General features: G+C 43.1%; 1 long non-coding RNA gene across 1 annotated transcript; it reads right to left on the reverse strand.

The window, feature by feature from the left end:
- Positions 1-11000: 11000 nt before the first annotated feature.
- On the reverse strand, positions 11001-11979 carry LOC146811209 (uncharacterized). Its single transcript, XR_014965799.1, has 3 exons — positions 11915-11979; positions 11177-11209; positions 11001-11027 (listed from the first exon to the last, which is right to left on the reverse strand). It is a non-coding gene; the product is annotated as an uncharacterized LOC146811209 (long non-coding RNA).
- Between the last annotated feature and the right edge of the window lie 9946 nt (positions 11980-21925).

A 21925-nucleotide genomic window follows, 5' to 3' on the forward strand; every position in this document is an offset into this window, starting at 1 on the left:
TTTGTCACGAACCTAATAATTGGGAGCCTAAAACTGCTCAGGATGTGAGGCATACATCCGCAACAAAGGCTGGAACCTGCTGCGGCGCGTAAAATCTAGGAGCAACTGCAAAATCAGCTGTAATCGGAGCAGAACCCCTGACTGGCCTATGTAATCGGAAGAAATATGCCGATGCGTTGCCGCTGTGATGCCAAGGCGGGGAAAGAATATCCTGTCGTAAAATTGACTGGGTGGGTGCAGGCGAGTGCCCACTCGTAACAGCTGCAACTGATGTAGAAATAAGGCCGATTAACAACTATCCGGCCCTGCCAGAGCCCAGGGGAGGCGCAGTGACTGCTGCGGAGAGACCCGGAGGTAGCGGCCTCATATTGCCAAATGCCGATGAGGACCAGGTGCCTACCTGTGTGCACTGAATAGGCCGCAGACTGCATTGGAGGTCCGGTAAGGAATGACTGATGGTGCCATAGAGGTCCTTGGAATGTTTTTCACTGGACGATGCTCGCTCACGGTGGCTGCCACATTTGACTGCTGCTGCTCTAAGTGTGTCCTGGGGCCCAGGAAGGAGGCTGCTCCCGATGTTGGCGATCTCTGCTGTGGTCCCACCCTCCCCCGGGCAGGATCGCTGAGTCTGCAGAGTGAGCCTCTAAAGGGGAGAGTGGAGACTGCTGCTGAAATAAGACTGCTAAACAACTGACCGGCCTTGCCGGAGCCCTGGGGAGGGGCTGGCTGCCTGGGGACATGAGGTGACTGCTGTGGAGATCCCCGGAGGTAGCGGCCTAATATCGCCAAATGCTGATGCGGACTGGGTGCCTACCCGTGTGCGCTGAATAAGATTGCATCAGAGGTCCGGTAAGGAGCTGCTGAGATTGCCAGTGAGGTCCTGGAACCAAATTCCACCGATGATGCACGTTCGCCTCAGACACCGCATTTGACTGTTGCTGCTCTGCGTGGTCTTGGGGCTCAGGCGGGAGGCTGCTCTCACTGTCAGTGATCGCTGCTGTCGTTCCCCCCCGGGCGGGATCGTTGTTACTGCTGGGTGCGCTGCTTAGGGGAGTGCAGAGACTGCTGCTCTGTTGCCCCCCATCGTGTGGAGAAAAGGGAGTGAATATTGGGGCTGGGACCAGGATGTATCGTACAGGCCCAAAGTGAGGTGTAAAACATCCACACTGCCAACCCAAAAACAAGTAGTGACGTGATACAGAAGGCCCTAAATAAAGATCTGCCTGCATTGGCCCGTAAAGGAATTATCAAATCATATTAGGCTGGAGATGAGGACAAATTGAGCGACACGAAGCGCTATGCCCAAGGCAGACAGCTGGGAAGTCCGATAAGACCTACCACAAGGCAATACCTGAGTGTTTAAGCATAGCTAATATCCAACCTTCATGCAAAACTCAGAGAGTAGGGCGCTTGGTGGTACACTGGAGACCCTGCTCTAGGGTGACCATAGGGCGTAGCATAACGGTAAATGCTGGGCAATCCAGGGTCTAGATTCTCTCATTAGCCTGAGATCTGCCCCCTTCCTTCTTTGACTTTCTGATTTGGGAATTAAATTACAAAATCCTGGCATCATGGGACCAGGGTGCTCAGGATGGGTCGTGGGCGGAAACAAGGACCTTAGATCACTACTTATAGACATGAAATCTAGCCTAAAAACAATAAATAAACTAGGTCTACTTACCTCACAAATGGATCATGTCAAGAATGAAGTATACTCCCATGAGACCTGACTACACCTATTGTACAATCGTGCAACGGAAGCGCACGAATTCCAACTCGAAACCAAGGAACAGCTGCTTCACAAGGACAAACTACTTAATGTAATCAGAGCCAAGAATGATGACCCATCACAGAGCTCTCTGGAAAGTTTATAGGAGAGAGAGCCCACAGGATACTAGGACCTAGGCCACCGGTTGGTGCCACACCAAGACCAATTTTGGCACGGTTATTAAACTACCGGGTTTGAGACACCATCTTGCACCTATCATGAGAACGAGGCACCATCGATTACAAGGGTAGAAACATCTCCATGTTCCTGGACTTCATCTTGGCGGTACAGGGAACCAGGAGGGCATTTGTGGCAGTTAACTAAAAAAATACACAAGGTTTCAGTGCACCATTTTAAAGACACAAAATTGGTCATGAAGTACGCAAAACATATTTGGGGCCAGATGAAAGCGACCAGAGCAGCTGCGGCTGCATCACCTGATGCCCGAATTAGTGATAATGATTAATCATGTAGCCTGCGCCGCCAGGTATTGCTAAATTGTCACTAACTTGCGATAACTCTATTTTCTGCTCTTGCTCAGTCACAATTATCTAAAAAATGTTAGAATAATGTATAGTCGGCCACTAGCAGGTACTGTCATTTACATGTTTGCTTTGTTATATTGAAGTTAGGCTCTCAAACACCTGTGCATCCACCCGCTGCAATGCGGGGTTGTACGCCAGTGCATCTATGCCCCCAGGTAGATCTCCCATTGAAGTTCCCAGCGCCCTTGACATGGGATCTTCCTTTAGTTTGACACATGGGAGGGAACGTTTACTCAACTTGTTTGGGGGTTGGTGTGGGCAAAGGGAGGGATGCTAATGTTAATAAAGTTATACAGTTATACAGGACAGTAAGAAAATGATAATTAAATCTATAATGGATAAAAACAAGCTTGACTTTTATAAGGGGTTCACCGTTTCATATACCACTAGGTCACGTCAACAAGAATCATTATTGTAACTACCCTGAGACATAAGGGAAACTAGATTCATCACCTAATGCTAAAGCACCTCATCCATGATGACCCTTAATCTATTTACTTGGAACATCAGAGGAATAAATTACCACCGTAAGATCAGACTGGTACACGCTTACTTGACAAGACAAAACATAGATTTATGCTATATGCAAGAAACGCACTAAAGAAACAATACTAAGCTAAATAACAAGCACTGGAGCTCAATCTACTCTTCTATCTATTCTAACTTTGCTAGAAGAGTGCCCATATTGATCAGAAGTGGCATAGATTGGACAGAAACCACAACACATACAGACCCAGAGGGCAGATATGTGGTCTTGGGTGGGAGGCTCGGTGCAACAAAAGTTACACTCGCTGCTATATATGGGTCTAATGTTGAGTCACCAGATTTCTTCCAAACCGTGTGGGCTAAAATCCCCATGGTAGGACACGACGCAGTCATATGGGGAAGAGACTTCAACGCTCTAATAGATGAACGTATGGATAGGAAGGGAGGGGCTCGCAGACTACACCCAAGATCTAACAAGACACTTAACGCCATAATAACAGAGGGACATTTATTAGATATTTGGAGACACAGGCACCCGGATACATCTGAGTGCATATGTATATTAGCGCATCATAATGCCTGGGCATGCTTAGACTACTGGTTGATGTCACCAGACTTAGAGTCTTGGACGACAGAGTTCAGACACCTATCCAGAACTTTGTCGCATCATGTTCCTGTCTTGTTGAGATTGACCATGCCCAAGGGTCCCCCTAAGGTTAATAATTGGTGATCTTCTCATGCGCTAACTGATACAGTCTTCAGGGAACAAGTCAAAGGGGATATAGAAGATTACTTTGCCACAGATGCAGGCACAGTGCAATCCCGGGCTACTTTATGGGAGGCGTTCAAGGCGATTATACGGGGCAGTGTATTTCCAGACAGGCCGGAATATTGAAATCAATTAGGCTGACCCTCCAGAAACTGGAATCTAACAAAAGAACCCTGGAACTACAGTATTACAGAATGGGAGAACTAAAACTCCTGGGAGACATTCAGGAGCTAATTTCTGAATACGAAGAGGAGGCACTCAGAGAGGTGAAATTTTGGGGGAAATATGCACAGGCTAGATGATATGGCGATGGAATCAGACTCAGTAAAACTCTAGCTCATATGCTGTGCCCGCCTGGTAATGCTGCATTCATATCTGAGATAGTGGATGTTAACCAAGTTGAGGTCAGAGGCCCGCAAGAAATTTTAGACCAATTTACTAAATTCTACACCACATTACATTTCTCCTCCTCACGTACAATACCCGCAGAAGTGCAGACCTATTTAGATTCGATTGAGCTGTTGTGGTTGAGCGAGGGAAACCGTGCCTACCTGGATGAGCCTTACACTGTAGAAGATATAAAACAAGTAATGAACAGCCTGCCCTCGGATAAAGCCCCGGGTAGGACGGCCTCACAGCTGCCTTCTATAAAAGCTACGTGGACCTGTTAGCCCCCTGCTCCATACGCTGTATGGAGAAGGCCAGGAAACTGGGATTCTACCCCCCACAATGAGAGAAGCAATCATATTATTACTACTCAAACCAGGGAAACCGCCAAATGAAAGAGGCTCATATCGCCCTCTATCTTTAATGTATACCGATACCAAAATGTATGCTAAATTATTGGCAAACAGAATGCAGCCCCTACTTCCCTTGATCGCCAGTCCCGATCAATCGGGCTTCATCCCAGATAGATCTACAGAACACAATCTACGCACCTTTTTCGCAGTACTGCATTATTTGAATCTCCAAACACAAGCCTTGGCAGAACTTTTAGATGCCACCAAGGCCTCTGACTCGCTAGAGTGGCAATATCTTTTTACTATATTAGCAAGATTAGAATTTAGCCCAACATACATTAACCTGATCAAATTACTGTATTCAAGCACTTCTGCTAGAACTTAGATAAATGGATTGGTCTCTTCGAAGCTAACAATCACCTGAGGTACAAGACAGGGCTGCCCCTTGTCCACCCTGTTGTTTGCAATCAATATTAGCTGGGAGATTGAGGCAGCACCACAAGGACATGGGATGGGTTTCCTCCACCAGGGGAATCATCGTATCACTATACGCAGATGATACCACAATATATTATATTGACCCGGCAGACAACTTAAACCCAGTGCTGCGGGAAATCCTAAAATTTGGGGGACTATCAGGTATACAAATAAATTGGACAAAGTCGGTTCTACTTCTACTCACGACAAACACCAAGCCCTGTCATACTGAGTACCCTCTGAAATCGGCTGAAGGACCCATTTGATATTTGAGAATATGGTTGAGCAGAGATATTCAAGAACTGTGGGACATGAACTATGCAGGGCAGTGAAATGGCTAGAGGGCAAGATAGGGACTTGGAATAGACTACCTTTGTCTTTGGCCGGCTGTATAGCAATAGCTAAAATGGTTATTTTGCCTAAATGTTTATATCTATTCATAAATATCTCACTTACACTAACACTAACACAGGCTTTCTTCAAGAAACTTTGGTCCATATTAACATCATTGATCTGAGCAGGAAAACAAGCTCAGGTCTCATGGGAGCTACTGACGCTCCCCCTGGCACAGGGATGGCTGAGGGCAACAGACATTATGTTATATGCATATTGCGCCCAAGCTCAGTTCCTTCATCATTGGGTCCACCCTCTACCGTTTCAGACACATTTTGCAGTTGAGCAAGATAAAGCTGCACCCACACTACTACCAGTTGTTATATACCAACCATCTAAAAGAACAGATAATGAGATTGACACAGTAGAGTCACTAAGATGGGGCAGGGAAGGTCTGAGAAACAGAGCCAAATTAGAGGTCCTATATGCACCCTCTATACTGGTGGCGCATAACCCAAGTATCCCCCCGATGGAGGACGATAGAAATCTGACGCTGGCGCGCGGGGTAGGGATAAACACACATTTACAGATCCATATCCTGAGAATACATTTTGCCCCTTACTGGCAGTACAAGAAGGAAAAACACCAACTTTTTCAGAGTTGTTTCTATATCATCGAATAAAAGCGGCCTGCCAACAAGCAAACACCACATTCCCTAGGCCCCCACCCACGCTACATGTACTTGAACATTTGCCCAACTCCACGCAGACTCATCACAAGATTATATAGCAGCATGCAAAACACTGCTCCGGTGCTGATCCCAAAAGCACTGATGAGAGGGAACACTGAAATAAATCCTCCAAACTCAGAAGAGCAGTGGAAGTTCTGCTGCTCCCAGCTATGTGTGCTCTCTTGTAATTATATGCTAAAGCTAATACATTTTAAGTTCCTACATAGATTCTATTGAACACCGACCCAGCTAAACTGCATGGGACTTAGGCCTGATGCTAACTGTGGGAGATGCAGGGCTGAGCCGGCGACTTCTCTGCATCTGGCCTCGAGTTGCCTTCCCGTAGCAAAATACTGGGCTGATATCAACGGCATAATTGGGAAATCCCTAGGAACTCTGGTAGACGCTACACCTTTGACAGGCATACTGGGATACGTTAAAGATACTCCTGTGAGCACACGGAAACTACTTGCAATGCTCCTACTCCTGGCAAGGAGACGAGTGGCTATGCACTGAGGGAAGATCAAGGCACCACTGATTAAAGCCTGGTTGCAGGACATTGCCTACTGCCAGACCCAACTTGCCCTATATTGGAAACTTATGCCCCCTGCCTCAAGGCCAAAAGATATATTGGATCCAATCTTGGAATGGATACGCACAAAACAAACTGAAGATACTGATAGTACTAGTCCTGATATGGTGGAGTCAAGTACCTAAATTAACATTACTCTACACAAAAGGTCCTAAATAGCAAAATACACAAATGTTGCTTTTACTGTGGTAGTTAAATGAAGCAAAAAGTGTAAAAGCATAATCGTATAACATGTATAATAATTAAAGTGCAATCTCTTCTTCAACTTGCTCTCCTGTAAGTTAGTTGTTCGGTTGTTGTAAAGTTGTATCACATGCAGGTCATCTACTGACATTGATCGATATGTATGTTGTCATTGTGTGTGCAAAAATGCCAATAAACAAATAAAAAAATAAAAAAGGTATTCAATTGCTTGGTTTCACCTAAAGGACCCCCTTCAACCTGCAGCTCCACCCCTACTCACCTATAGCATCTTCAAAAGGACAATGCTTCAGAAGTTCAACCAGCAGCCATTTGCTAACAAAAGTGTTCATTAAATTTGTAAAGGGAGCCGTTTCATCGTCCCCTCACTCATACCAGTATTTGCATCCCCTGCCCTCTAGCCATTGGAATGCAGGTAATACACTTCAACTCTCTGGAAAGCTATCCTCATCTTCCATCTCATGCCAATGCAAATCAGAGGTATTTAAATGTATTCCACTCTGCTGTATAATTAATACTCTGAGTCGAACCTGAGGATGAAAGGTAGAATGTCTTTTTCAAAGTGTACATTATTTCCCAGGTACTTTCTCGAAATATGCGTCCAGCCATTATCTTTCACTTTTCACTTTCTGCCCTTGAGCTCATAAACTGACCTTAGTGGATCTTTTGTCTAGCAGTAGTGTAGCAACAAAGAGATGGTTTTACCTGATTCTAGTACCTATTAAAAATTTCTGATATAGCACAATCTTCACAATTAAATAATGTTGCTTCTTTATACATCCTTGCATCCTCAAACAGCATGTTGTCTCAAAAATATTCACTACAGTCCTTAAATCCGGCATTTAAAAACTTCCTTTGATTAAAATTCTGTTTGCCGCCTCTCCTTTTTTCTTCTCTCTTTCAAATGTCTCTCTTCATCCCTTCCAGGCTCTGCATGCCTCCTCTGTCTGAGGACAACCTACTATGACAAATGCATGTTTGACTATTCTCTATTTCATCAAATTTCTCCCAACTCATTTACAAGATCACAATCTTCCCTCCTTCTGCTGAAAGTCATACCTCTGCAACCTAATCATAATTAATCTCTTCTAACTCCTGCATTTAATCCCATCAACCATGTGCCACAGACCCATACAGCCATCACATACCTAATCACCGACCTATACAGCCACTCACACACATACTCTCAAATGTTACAGGATACTGTTAGGAAATAAAAAAAATGTAAACCTTTGAAATTCAGTTGAAAAACAATGTTTACAGGGACATTATGGATAGGAAATAAAATTTAACAATCCTTCAAAATTCACTTATAAAATCAAAGATTACAGTGTTGTTATAGTTAGGAAATAGAATTTAAAAAACCTTAGAAATTCAGTAAAAGAAAAAAGTTACTGGGACTTTATAGTTAGGATCAGATGTTACACGCAAAAAAACATGGATATTCAGCATTTATAGTTACCTGAGCTAACTATAACTTATACCCCCGCACTGCACTTCTTATGATCTCGCCTAGTACATCACTCATGACATGATCAGTGACATCCCTGATGACATCTCAAATGACATCACTGCTGGCATCATCTAGTGAGTGTAAGTGTTTTGTTAACATTTCTGATACTTTAGGATAAATACTAATCTACCCTCTACGTTAAATTACTATACTCTCTCTACTACTGATGAGTAATACTATTTCTAAAGTGTCATCTGAGTGGCTGTGTGACTGTATCACTGTGTGAGTGGATGTCTGAGTGGCTGTATAGGCATGTGAGTGGGTGTGTACCTGGCTGCATGGCTCTGTCAGTTGATGTGTGAGTGGTATCCATTGTTGTTTTAAAATATGTTCCTACAGTGATGCTAATTTTCCTAGGGTGTCCTTATGAGAGAAACAGTTGGAACACAGCGGCCTCAGCCACGTGTGTTCTGACATTGCAAGCCCTACCATGCTTGCCTTAACCACACATATGCCTTGACAGTGCATATGCCTTAACCACGCATATGTGTGATCAAGTTGCTGGCTAGCTGGCCGAAGAGCAGGAAGCAGGAAGAGGAAGGATTGCAAGGCGGTGAGGTAAGTGGGGTTTTGGGGTGGTGGTAGTTTGTAGGGGATGGGGTAGTTATGGGGGCTAGGATAGTTTTGGGGGCTTGGGGGTCTGGTAGTTTTCAGGGCTGGGGGGTCATGAGTTTTAGGGCTCAGGGTAGGCGACATCAAAGGGAATGTTTATAGGCTGGGGGGCCGTTGGGCTGGTGCAGGGGGCAGGCGGGGGTAGGTTTTAGGTGGTAGGACTGGTTTTAGGGCTCAGGGTGGGTGGCTGGTTTTGGAGTACTTTTTAGGTGGCTGGGTTTTAGGGCTCAGGCCAGGGGACAGGAAAGGGGCAGCTTACAGTTCGAGGGGGCAGTTGGGCAAGGGGCAGGGGGAGGTGGGGAAGGTTTAAGAGGGTGGGGATGTTTTTAGGGCTCAAGGAGGGGGCTGGGGTTGGAGTAGTATTTTGAGGAATGGGGGTTGGATTTTAAGGATCAGGATAGACGTAAGGGTAGTTTATATGCCTGGGATGGATAGATTAGACAGTAGGGGGCAATTTTTAGGGATTAGGGCAGAGGGGCAGGAGTGTGATCTTTACCACACATGTCCCTTTACAGTCATGTATTTACCATAAAATTGCGTGGTAAAGGCATGCGTCGTAAAGACACGGTCATGGTTAAGACCTTGTGGTAAGGTATGAGTTGTATAGGCATACGATGTTCCATCACTCAAACTCCATATGGATACTTTTTCCTAAAGACTGGTACACCAATGCAATTTTCCTTTCCGGGAAGCTGGTTTTAGACATTTGTTTGCATCACTTACTAGCAGGTGTGATCTCCACCTACCAGTTTAAAATAATTACCTCTTATCCCATGCTCTTCTGCCTTTAATAACGTATTACTCTTTTCAACTGATTGGCTCACTAAAAGAATTGACATAGATACAGGAATGGGATGACACAGTGTGCATATATATGTACGGTATAGTCACACCTTTAGTTATGAACTTGAGCAGTAGCTTATTGATCTGCCATTAAGTGGTCTCAATACTCCTGAGCTTGAAACACGGAAACTTTGACTTTAACTAAAATCACAGGAATCACCACTAATGTAGTTTTATCTTTTTAATTTATTTAAACAAACACTGTTGTATTTAAACCACTATCCTTGTCATCAAACAGAGCTGATTTTTTGTAAAACTTCTAAAACTTCTAAAACTAGTGGATAAAATGTCATGTAACAACCAAGAGTCGTGAAGCCCTATCTCAATGGAAATATGCTGTCAACAGCCCCTACTCATAATTTTTGTACAATGAAAAGACATGAGTAATATAAATGTATAATTTATATGATATACATGTATATATTTTCCTTATGGAGACGAGAAGAAGGCACTTGTGTGAGGGGAAGGTCCATACGCTGGTAGGTGAAGCTCCCTTGGCGGGGACTGGAACTCCTCCACTAACGCCATTTCCTCACCCTGGGAACACCACCCGTACGATGGAGCTGGGCACTCTGACAGGCATTAGCCTAAGCAGCGGTGGCATCATGGGACCTGACAACTGTTTGTCAATTTGGATCACATCGGACACTGAAACTCGAATTTTGGCAGCATGAACATGCCCCTGTGAGCCCCTTTCTCCTTTTTTCATTTGGATATTTGTATTCAACATTGAACTCGTTGTCGAGCGGCACGCTCTTGGAGACAAAGGTATTTAAAAGGAGAAAAGAAAAAGACTGGGCTAGGCTGGCGACTATGCTTACATTTGATTTTATTTAAATGGGCAGAAATGCGCGATACTTGCTTTTAAACAGACATTATTGTGCTGCCTTTATTTGCAGTTAAAGGACGAACTGAGCAATCCGGTCCGGGTTTTTACACAAGAAGTGGCAAGGCATGTTGGGACTTTGTGCAATAAGTGGAATTGAAAGCATAACTTTGACCAGCACAGCAAGTGAACTTATCCAAAAGCGGTTTTATTTGCAGGATTTTCATTGTTGTGACTCGTGGTTGGAATAATGTATCTGTGCAGAATTGTTAATAATTATGATTTCCCACGTGCCTGAATTAACCCAATCGTTGCAAACAATAGTCCATCTTCTATCTTTAGTGTCTTGGAGATTTTAAAATGAGCATCAAAATGGCGCATTTTAAGTTGAGAAAGGCAGCGAGTCTGCCGAAACGCGTCCCTCCAGTGCCTGTTCTGTTTTTTTGTGTCTGATGTGATTGACATAATAAACGGGAGCAAACCCATGATGACGAGTGCCGGCTCCTTTACTACAAAAGGTTTTAGAGATATTTTCATTCTTTTTTTTCATATATTTTCCTTGGTGTCTGGCTCCTATGTTCGTAACACCTTTCTAGAGGACAGCATTAGTAGAGAGGAAGGTGTAATACTATAAAATATGATTCATTTATAGATCAAAAGCAAGCCATATGTGAGACCAACAGTTTTCAGCAGGAGTTCCCCTTCACACTTCAACGATATAGAATCCGAGATAAAGCTTACCACAAGTCCGGTTAGTGCATTTCCAATACCGCCCTGGGAACAAATACACATCAGGTTAGCAGGGAATGAGACACATTGTTAAGTCTTCTGCAGGCAATATATGTTGGCGGGACTTTAGCAGTGACATACCTATCAAAGGTGCAACAGACAGTAAGGTTGGGGGGGGGTACCTTCAGATTTCCCAATAATCATGCTGGCATATCTTGTTAAAATACATTATGAGAAGCAGAACAGGTGGGCTTAAGAGCCAATGGAAAGAGAGGATTTTTAGACGTACTTAAAACACAATAGTTTTCAAACTAACCACGTTTTAGGGCAGAGACTAGAGACAGAGAGAGGGAGAATGTCAGTGTGTGTTTGTCAGTGTGGGCATGTAAAGATCCAGGCTTAAATTTGACAGTGACTTCACCCTACCAGACTGAAAGCATCTATACCCAATTATATACTACAAATACAACCCCCTCCTCCCCCCAAAGCTCCGCCCCTGGCAGCAGGTCCAAAGGATACTGAAAATGGTGAACAATAGCAGCAGCATAGATTGTGACATAAATCTAAATATGATGTTTATATTGGTGAGGTGTAACGGCCTATTCTGCAGGGAAAAGAGAAAACAGCAATACTGGGAGGAGGGGGTGGAATATTGTAAAACATGATTGCATTATCAGTCAGAATCAATCAAATGGGGCTATCTGTTTCTTGCAGGCTCCCTCGCCTGTGCTCATTCAAGGTAATGCTTACCGCAACTCCACCTAACAAATTAGCAGCACCGCCCTGCAAGACAAAATAAAGAATAACTGAGCAGCTGGCTGCCTCACTGTAATGTCTGCTATCGGGAATCGGTGTGGGAGGGACTTTGCCCGAGGAATAGACGTCAATGGGACAGCAGTTGCAGTGGCTTAAGGGGCCCAATGCATCTCAGACATGGCTGTTTTTACTAAACAATTGAGATTTTGGGGTTTGTTTTCAATCCTTGCATGTGGGCCTATGGCACCCTTTCTGCACCACTGGAATTTGGTATCTTATGGGCCCACACATGCATGTTGTGTTGCAGTAGAGTCAACTTTTCAGTTATTGTATTTATGATGATGAACAGTAGTGGCAGGGTAGATTGTGACACACTTCAAAACATGCAACAGATATGGTCAAATGCAACTCAAGCACGAAAATATAATTTCTTCAAAATAATCCCTAATGCACCTATAGAATACGATTTAAATTTGTACCACGATTCCAGTGAGCAAATGTTCTGCACCACCCTGGAGGAGGTAAAAAAGTCTGAGTTAGAAGGGAGAACAAAACCTGTGTTGCAAAATTTCATTAAGTGCTGTAGGGTGGTCTGTCCTGTGAGAATCATATGTAGCAATGAGCATTTGTTTCACTGTGATTAACACTACTCTATTTATTACCACAGAAAAATGACCGGAAAACAATTTTAGCAGAGAAGAATGTCGCTCACTCCAAAACATGAAGGATGACCACCTCTCAAGGCTCAGATGGAATTGCTGTTGCACTGGCATAATTAGCAAAATTGCATGTCATTTTTTATACCCAAATGTGAACTATTATGCCACATTGCATGATTACATGTTGTTAGGAAAATTTGCCATTTGTGGTAAATTTGGTTACTGTGAATGTGCAGGAAGAAAGCGAATGACATAATGAGAGCAGTCTTTGTTTGCAGATTTTTGCACCATTTCATTTCCATCAGAGCAGAATGCATATTCCACTGATCTATGAACATATTTTAAATCAAAGTTGCACCCACCTGCTAAAGTTCAAACGCCACCCTTTGCAAGTAACATATCAGCATTGACAAAGTGAGAGTGACAAATTGCGAAACCTATCAGGAGATAGATACCATGTAAATGACAAGAGTGGGGTTTCTATATATTCAGCAGTGGTATTTACCCCTCTCTATGATCTTGGCCCCATTATAGAGGCCTGTATTGCAGGATCAGGTATTTCTGTGAATGTGACACTTGAATGTGGACAAACCATCATTTATGAGTAAAAAAATTCACTTGTACTCATGCATGGGGTTGCACATACTTAAATTCCTCCAGTGAGGCAGAATGTCCTGTAGGAATAACTCTGCTCATTAAGAAATGTTATGGTTAATCAAGGCCAAGGGGTTTCTACCAAATGAATGTCCTTGAAGCGTTGTGAGTACTCACAAACGTTTGGCAGGCACGTTCCGATTAGGAGATTTCTGATTGAAAACCACTGTTCCACATGAAAAGTTGCAACTATTCTTTATATGTGAAAGTTTATGCAGGTGATTCATCGTGAGACTTTTCAGTCGCAGGTTCATGAAGCAGGGCTAACATTCTATGGTCCGACTACATGGGAGCAGATTTGCTACATTGACATTATATTATCTGTAAACATCTTCTTTTCTGAACGTAAATTCACATTTTGCAAAGAACAAAGGTTGAGTTTTCAATGAAGAGGAATGTATTACACACCCATGCTCAACATAGGACTGTAAATACATTTCTGAAAGGGGCATGTTTAAATGTCAGGATATGAAGGCAACTCGTAACCATAAACATACAAATGTATATTCGAGACCTTGATGAATTCGGCGATTCTGACCATCACACAGTTTTACATGAATGTGTAATGTTATAAGAAAAGTTAAGGGTTGTGTTTTCTAAATTTAAGTCTTAATAAAAGTGCTAGGACTGGACCAAAATGACCACATTATTGTCTGTTTAATTATTCCCTCACAAGCAGAATGCCCATACGGAATAATATGTAATGCAAAAGGTTGAGACTAATACAATGTTTTGCAAAAGCATGCAGTTTAATGCACTTTACATAATGGACTTTATATAATAATGAAATCCTTATGCAAGCACCAAAAAGAATGATGTGACTTCTAGACTTTTGTTCCCAGTATTGATGTGCGCATAACAGAGGACTTTGGGCCTAATTTAGAATTTGGCAAATGGGATAGTCTGTTACAAATGTGACCGATATCTTGCCTACCATATTACAAATGCCATTGAACATGCTCTACGATAGCCGACTGATAAGGGAGTCCCTTCGGGATCTCCTGGTCTCTGGATCATCGTTCTGGCATGGATCACAATGCAGCCCCTCCATCTAGCCACGCATGTTTCGGAGTTGAGTGAGACTATCGCTCGATCTCCCATGGCAGACAGTGGAGCCAAGGATCATGGAACGGGGCATTACAGCAAGAACAAAACAGCAACAAAGGAGAGGGGTAATGCAGGAGACCACCAATTTGGCGGTGAAGCCCACTCCAGCGGGAGGGTGGTGTGCTTTGTGGCCCGGCCTGGGCTTGTCTGACGTGTGCTCCCGGGTCCGCTGATGTGCTCCCCCATGCCCAGTAACCAGTGCATAGAAGGCTGCTGAGCACCATCGGGTGTTTAGGGAGGCTGCTGCTGATCTTTGGCCTTGTGACTCCGGGTCCAATGCCAATGCCCTGCTGTGCCCAGCCAACTGGTACCAAGGACTCTATTTTGGCTGACATGGAGGCCCCAACTCAGTGCCAAAGGTGAGCCGGTGTGCCGGTGGCCCCCTCTAACTTGGACATCCCTGCGACCCAAACCACTCTGACGCTACCCCTCCCACATCTCAACCCCCAGTCTATGTGCTGGGTTCAGCAAAACTGAAGCAAACTTCTGTACCCCCATCGACACCCTACAGGCCCCCGGGCATCTCTGCTGCTGCCTTGGAGAGGTTTTGGCAAACGGGACTACGGTTGTGAAAGACATCTGAACATCACCAGCTCTAGGATTCCTCCAGGAATGCAGCCCATGAGTGCAACAGCCCCTAAAGGCCTGCCTGAATGTGCCCTTCAAGAACTCCAGCAATGGCCAGATCATGCTCTGTAAAAATGTGATATATATTTGTCCAACCCTAATCGCTTCAACTCTTCTTAAAATGTAATCATGGGTGAATTTGAATCTTGCATATATGTAACTGTAGTAGACATTTGTACTTACTACCATTATTACGTGAGTTTAGATTTTTTTGTTTCGTATATTTTATGTTATTCGAGTACTCTGAAGTCCTTATATAATGTAACTGATTCTATTGTAAAGCACTCTGACACCTTCGGGTAAAGTTTGAGCTATATAAAAACGCATTAAATAAATCAATCAAATGTGACAGATATGTGACAGATATCCTTTCCTCTTATTACACGTGCCTTTGGATATAAAGTACTTGTAATAAGGTGGACAAGACATTAGTCACATTTGTGAAGCAGTAGCCTGGCCGCCGAACTCTAATTGAGGCCTTAACCACTAGAGTTGAGTTTAAAACTCATTGTACAGAATGGACAATATTGGAGAGACTTCGCAGCAGGTGGTCGATATTCCTCACTTTCTTAATAATAATTGCAGAGGTATATTTCTTACCATGTAAAATTGTTTTAAACCAATTATTCAACTGTACATAGCACAGACTCCTGTTGTCCACTCCTCTTAGGGACCCAATGGATTTGCTTGGTGATGTACTTATAATTTTTGAATCACCTATTATGTAGTAGAGTTTATCATATATTTTTTGGAGCACTTTCTCACTTGGTCCTGATGAATTGCCACCGACCCATAAGGGCATAGAGCAAGAAACATGTCGACCTTTCTACTTCCCTAGGGAGCATTATAATCCCTCGGGGGTCACCTGTTTTTACCTAGGCTGGTATACCACCAGAATAAAATGGTTCATCGTTTGGCAATACCATACCTATTTTAACTCACTACACCATCACTCACTACACTTGTTGCACCTACCCCCACGCACCAATACGGCTGTCTCTAAAAAGATCTCCGAAAAAGAGCCCCTTCGCGGGAGCCCGTCGGGCATTGCAGCGCCGGCCCGACGAGGAGCACAGCCCTATGATGAAGCATGACACCTTGCTAGGTGTGTGAGGGCATTCTATAGAGACTAATCGCTCTCCCCCCTTTTCTTAACCCCCCTTCTCCTAGAGGAACTGCACTCCTGGTTTTGTTCTCGATTAAAAAGCTCTTGGTTCCTCCCTTTTTGAAGCGATGCAGATTCCAGGCCAGGCATACTAAAACAAAAACAAACTCAGCGTCAGCTGGTTCCTAATACCTCCTTTGTCAGCCTGCATTTTCATTGTTGCATATGTGTGTGTGCTCTAACAACCCCCTACTGAAACATCTTGTTGCTCTTTAGAGAGTACCTAGGACAAACACAATGTAGAATATTTAGCTGGATTTTGTTGCTTTTATTGCACAAAACGCAGTAGTTTCAAACTATTTTTATTAAAGGGGTGACATCAAACACATACTTTTTTTCCAATTGCAGGCCTTGTCTATGATTTTTCCCCTCAAATCTTAGCGTACTAGCGCATTTGAACACTTGCATTCTAAGCTGCACTTACTTTACTACTGCAGTCAGTGTAATCTGAGCCGCTTCATAAAAGGTAACAAAACCTGAATTTTCTAATTGCTCTCGAGGCCCATTGTTATCTGTTCCTTCTTGAATGCATTTCCAAAAACGTCTTGCTTCTACAATTCCCAATGCACGTTTTCAAACAGCAAAACTACAGCATTTAACCAAACGCCCCCTTCTGAACATCATATGTAAACATTTGCTTTACTTTTTACTGCAGACAAACCAAACCTATAATGCTGTACAGAAAGAAATGCTCTCAAAAATATGCTTTTCTTTTTTAAAAAAAAGCAAACGTGCTATGCAAGCTTCTTTAAAATAACCAAATGAAATACCAAAGCATTTACATGCGGGCTATGTCTGCTGCCCAGATCCTCTCGGACAGGCCTGGAGACCGTATGGGTATATACTAATTAGATGTCCTTAAAAATGAAAAGACATCTGACCTGAATACAAGTAAGGAGGACACATGTAATCATGCTTTTACGTTATTTTCACTCCATTTTATTACAACAGGTTAGGTTTTCCCACAGCCAGTTTTACCGGGTGTGGAAAATCCTGACTCGATGTTTGCAGCAAGTAAAACTGTAGCAGCAAGTCCCATTCCCCTTTTCTTCCATAAATCATATTTCAATCCCTGTGTGTGGTGGATCTGCTTGGATGTAATCCATTCCAGGTTGTTTCCCTCATCTGGGCATAGGAGACAAACATATATGTCTTTCTTTCTACTGCAAAGGAGGAATTTTAAGAATCGCAAGATTGTACAAAAGCCCACGGTTCATATTGTGTCTTGGCTTGGATTAGATCTCAGGAGTACAAGTGGATTACAGATGGATAAGGCAAAGTATTTCTTCAATATTTTGTCAGTTAACTCCATTGAACTTAGTGAAAAACATGGGTATGTTTAGAATTTTACATAATAAGAAATGCCAAAAAAGTGTCAGAGCTCAGTGTGCGTGCAATTGTTATGATGTAAAATGTGTGTTTTATATATTCCTTCCCACTTACACATTCGTGAGCTTTATTTAACTTTTAAACTAGGTGGAATTTCCTTTAGGTACACTTTGTTTTGGGATGTTGAACCTAAGTACCATGCTGAAATCACTAGCATTCCTGAATCCCTTCCAAAATCCACCAGGAATTAATTTCACAAGTTAATGAAATATAATCCTGTAAACTGCTCTTTTATGCCCTATTTATCAACATGGAATCTCTAGGGGGCTCCTCCAAAGACCCCCATCCATCCTCTGTTGATGGTTTGAACTCACCTGCCAAGTTTGCGTCAGTGCTTTACTTCTCCAGTCAGATTAGGATGTCAGGATAATGCATGTTTGAGAAAACAGACCCAAAAGATAGAGGTTAGCAATGGATGGGCCAGGTTGAGGTCTGGTTTAGGGTTCCAGGTAGCTGGTGTGATAAGTGCCCTAATAACCCAGAAATATTAGACACACAATTGATCGTGCGATGGAACACTAGCAAGAGAAATCATAGGACTTGTGAAGCAGTGCCTAGCACTGTACAAAATGTTAGAAGACTTTAAGTAATTCCAGTGTGTAGTTGCTTTTGAATCCTTCAGCCTCTTGCGTAGGCTCTATGAGTTACAAGTACTATCCAATTAGTGGCGGCATCCACTACATTGCTTGTTCCTGTTGGTCAGAGCTTTCAGAGCATTCATTTGACCATTGCATTTTCCCTTGCTACTCTCGTCTGCTTTTCAGGTTTCAGTTGATGGGTCAAGAGAGATACTTGTGATAGATGAGGATCATAGTAGGAGGTGGAGGCATAGATTCATTTTCATTGTCTTCAGAAGTTGATTCTAGAGGTTTAGAGCAACTCCTTGATCTTCTGTAAAAGTTCCTTGGTTTCCCAGCAGATCGAGCCTGCAAATGCTTCAGCAGGGTCCGCCTAAGCTTCAGCCATTCTCCTTTGCTCAGGGACTCCTCTGGGAAGGTGGTGTCCAGAGGTTGCCTGCCTGTTGTATGCTGGATAAATAGTGGTTTTCACGCCATAGTACAAAATATTGAGGGTCATTGTTAGATTTGTACATGGTCCTAAAGAGTAAGCCATATTGAGACACATAATGCAGAGCAGCAGTAATTAGTCTGTCTGCACAGAACTACATAGCTCCTACATGTGCCAAATTCAAGAACTGTTGACTTTGCATTTTTTTAAAGGTGGTGATGCCTGTTTTAAGTCATGATTCAGAGACACCTAAAGCATAACTTGGCATTGTATATCAGCTGAATGCTGCAGTTGCAGGATTTGTAGTGGTTACAGTAGACAGAGTATAGCTGTACAGTGCACACCAACTAGTATATTTTTAGCGGTTAAGTAGCTGAAGGCTTACTTCCATGGCTTGGTGATGATTATGTGTAGAAATCTGCTTATGCTATAGCTCTGTGAACACCATGGGATGTAATATAAGTTGCTTTATTCTTATTTACTCTGCATTCTGATGCTCTAGAAAGTGGCGTGGCCTGCACTTTTAGCCAGTGATGGGGAATGTAACCTTGTAGGTGAATGAGTGAATAGCTGCAAGATATTGTCTCTGATAAGTCTGTGTAGTATTGCTCATATAACCTCTGCAGTCATGAACTTCAGTGTGTCTTTGAGGTTCGACATGGGAGATGATGATGGTTAGGAGGTTGCCTTTTGTGTGCTAAAGAGTTGTATGAATCTCCTTTTCCACTGTACCCTTTCATATTCCAGTGGCCGCTCCTCCGCTAAGGTGGAGGAGCATTGCCCTACTGCCGCAAAGCAATGAAAGAAACAACAAATTACAATGATAATAACTCAAGGTTATTTTAATTGTATTTGTTCCTGCTGCAGTTTTGCAGGCAGGCGGGACTGCTCTCTTCCCAGAGCAGTATAAGAGTGGTTTGCCCACTCCAAGTGCACAATGATTGTTTGGCTTGCCCTCTGGGGCCATCCAAAACAGTCATGTGCACTTCTCGTGTTCTCCATGCAGGCTGCATTATAGCCTGCGTAAAGAAGATGCCCAGGCACCCATTCCCTGGCTGAGCGCTGATCCACCTCGCTCAGACCAATCACAACGCTGCATTGCAGCATTGTGATTGGCTTAGAGGAGGGAGCCGAGCTGCTTCCTGTTCCAGCCCTGGAAAGGAGAAACTGAGACGACGAGTGGGAAAGCGGCGAGAAGGTACGTTTAAAAAAAATGCTTTAGATCATGCCCACCAAGCCCGCCCACCACTCCAGATCCGTGCCGGCCACTACTGCCCTAGTCCCATCCTCTTCCTCCATTCCTTGAGTTCTGATATGCTTCAAGCAAAGCAGAGTTGCATATATTTGAGAACTAGGGTTCCTTATAGTTGGGTGGAATCCCTCCATCTCATGAAGCTTTGTCTGTGTTTTGTAAGGGCTAGAAGGAGTTGGTTTCATTCAGTTATAATATGTAGACATTATCACTGTTTAAGTATTATTTGTGCGAGTTGAATAGGTATAATACTTCATAAGCCATAAATAGCTTTAACCGAATCAAAGTCTCTATTTCACAGTCTTTTAAACCTGAAGGTCCATAAGCAATAGCTCTATCTTGTGGATTCTTCCTGAAACTGTTCCGTATCCTGATGAGGAAAAAGGGAACACATTACCACACACATTAGGATTCCAAAGCACTGAGTCTCATCTCTTTCCGGTTATGCTTTATATATCATCACTACATCCTTGTAAAAAACTCTAATTGGATACCTTCTTCCCGCTATCAAGCCTTTGAAACTTTGTCTATTTTTATTTGTTTGTTTATATGCTCGACTTTCAGTGGTTCTGTTTGTTGTATCCTAAGACAGGGAGCCAGAAAGGGTTTTGCAGGTTTCTTTATTAGCCTCTGGTTCAGGATATTAAATGTGTACAACAGACCAATAGAATGATGTTCCTTAGAATCCAGTGCTGCTCAGCCCATCTCCAACTGTCACCACTCATCCACACAGGCACCCAAGCATTCTATTCATCACAGTCACACCAACATTCCAATACCAACTCTCACTCTGGCTGAGCAGCAGGGAGATAGCTAGGCAGGGCAACCTCCATTAACACGAAGAGTATATGTCACTGTTGCTCCTTGAAAAAGGCTCAACCTTCCATTCTGTGTTGATACTCATCATGGCTACATTGGTTATTCTACCCAGGGCAATTGGCAAAGCGTCTGCAATTCACCTATACACGTTGCTTCTTCAGTGGCCGGCATCCATCTCAACCACATGCTACTGTCACACCTGTCTCTGGAGCTGAAAATGAGTGCTTCCATGTAGCCCCCCCATATTGATTTTACTGTTAAGGTGGTTTGTCTATTATGTCAATGAGAGAATGCCATAATGCCATTGTAGTTCAGATATTCCCTGCATAGAGGCTGCACTGTCCTGGAGTGTCAGCCTTCCTCTTGCAGCACTTTTAATCCACCAATGGCAAAGCCAATAGTTCCAGTATTGTCTGTCAGACTTTTGACTTTGTCATAGTTTGTTTTGTTTTGTCAATTTGGTGAAGCGGATGGGCTCTTAACAATATGGAGCATGAACATTAGCTAAAAGCAACAACATTGTTTAGACCTTGCAAAACAACCTTTGCCACAGCAGCCTCTGATAGAGAAGGGAGCTACTTTGTGTGGATGTTCTCTTTGTGAAAAAGTGGAATGCTGTCATTCAACCTAAAGTTAGCCACTGGTTGATGTGCCCCATGCTGAACTTTAATGGGCGGTAAGGACTGGCTAAAAGAAAAAGGTCTTAGTGAATGCAAGCCCTAAAAAAGTATGCAGTGCTCTAAAATGGACTCTTCAAAACAATCCAAGCAAACATTTGTAGGACCCTATTTATTTCATAGTTTACACAAACAACCATCACCTAGCAACAATTTGTGCACCTACCGACGTAGCCTATTTCTGCTTGCCTCCGTGGACCAAACCTTTTAGCCCTAAATAGCCAGGTCCGACCCTGGACCCTTTAAGTACATAAGGTTATCGATACAACATTGAAGCCAGTGGAGCACTTCAAGAGCAAAATGATAAGAGACTTTGTTTGCGTGTTAACACTATCTTTCTTGTAAGCTGTTTCTTAAAGACACAAATAGTAAGATTTCTCTTTGGTATTTCTCTCTACTCTTACTTGTTATCCAGTATTTTATGTCATTTATTTGGTGAAAGTTAGGCTGTGTTTTGTTCTCTACTTACTGGAGGTGTTATTCATCATCTCACCAGAACTCTGTGACCAACCCTAGTGTTCCTAGATCCCAGAGCAACTCTGTCTACTCAATCAGTGATTGGCTCTTACAGGTTTGTCATTGCATTGGATTATTTGAGCTTCTCAAATATATTTTCAATTTGCCTTGGCATATAATTTATTGTATTGT

This window comes from Triturus cristatus, chromosome 7 (assembly GCF_964204655.1).
Source record: "Triturus cristatus chromosome 7, aTriCri1.1, whole genome shotgun sequence".
Taxonomy (NCBI): Eukaryota; Metazoa; Chordata; class Amphibia; order Caudata; family Salamandridae; genus Triturus; species Triturus cristatus.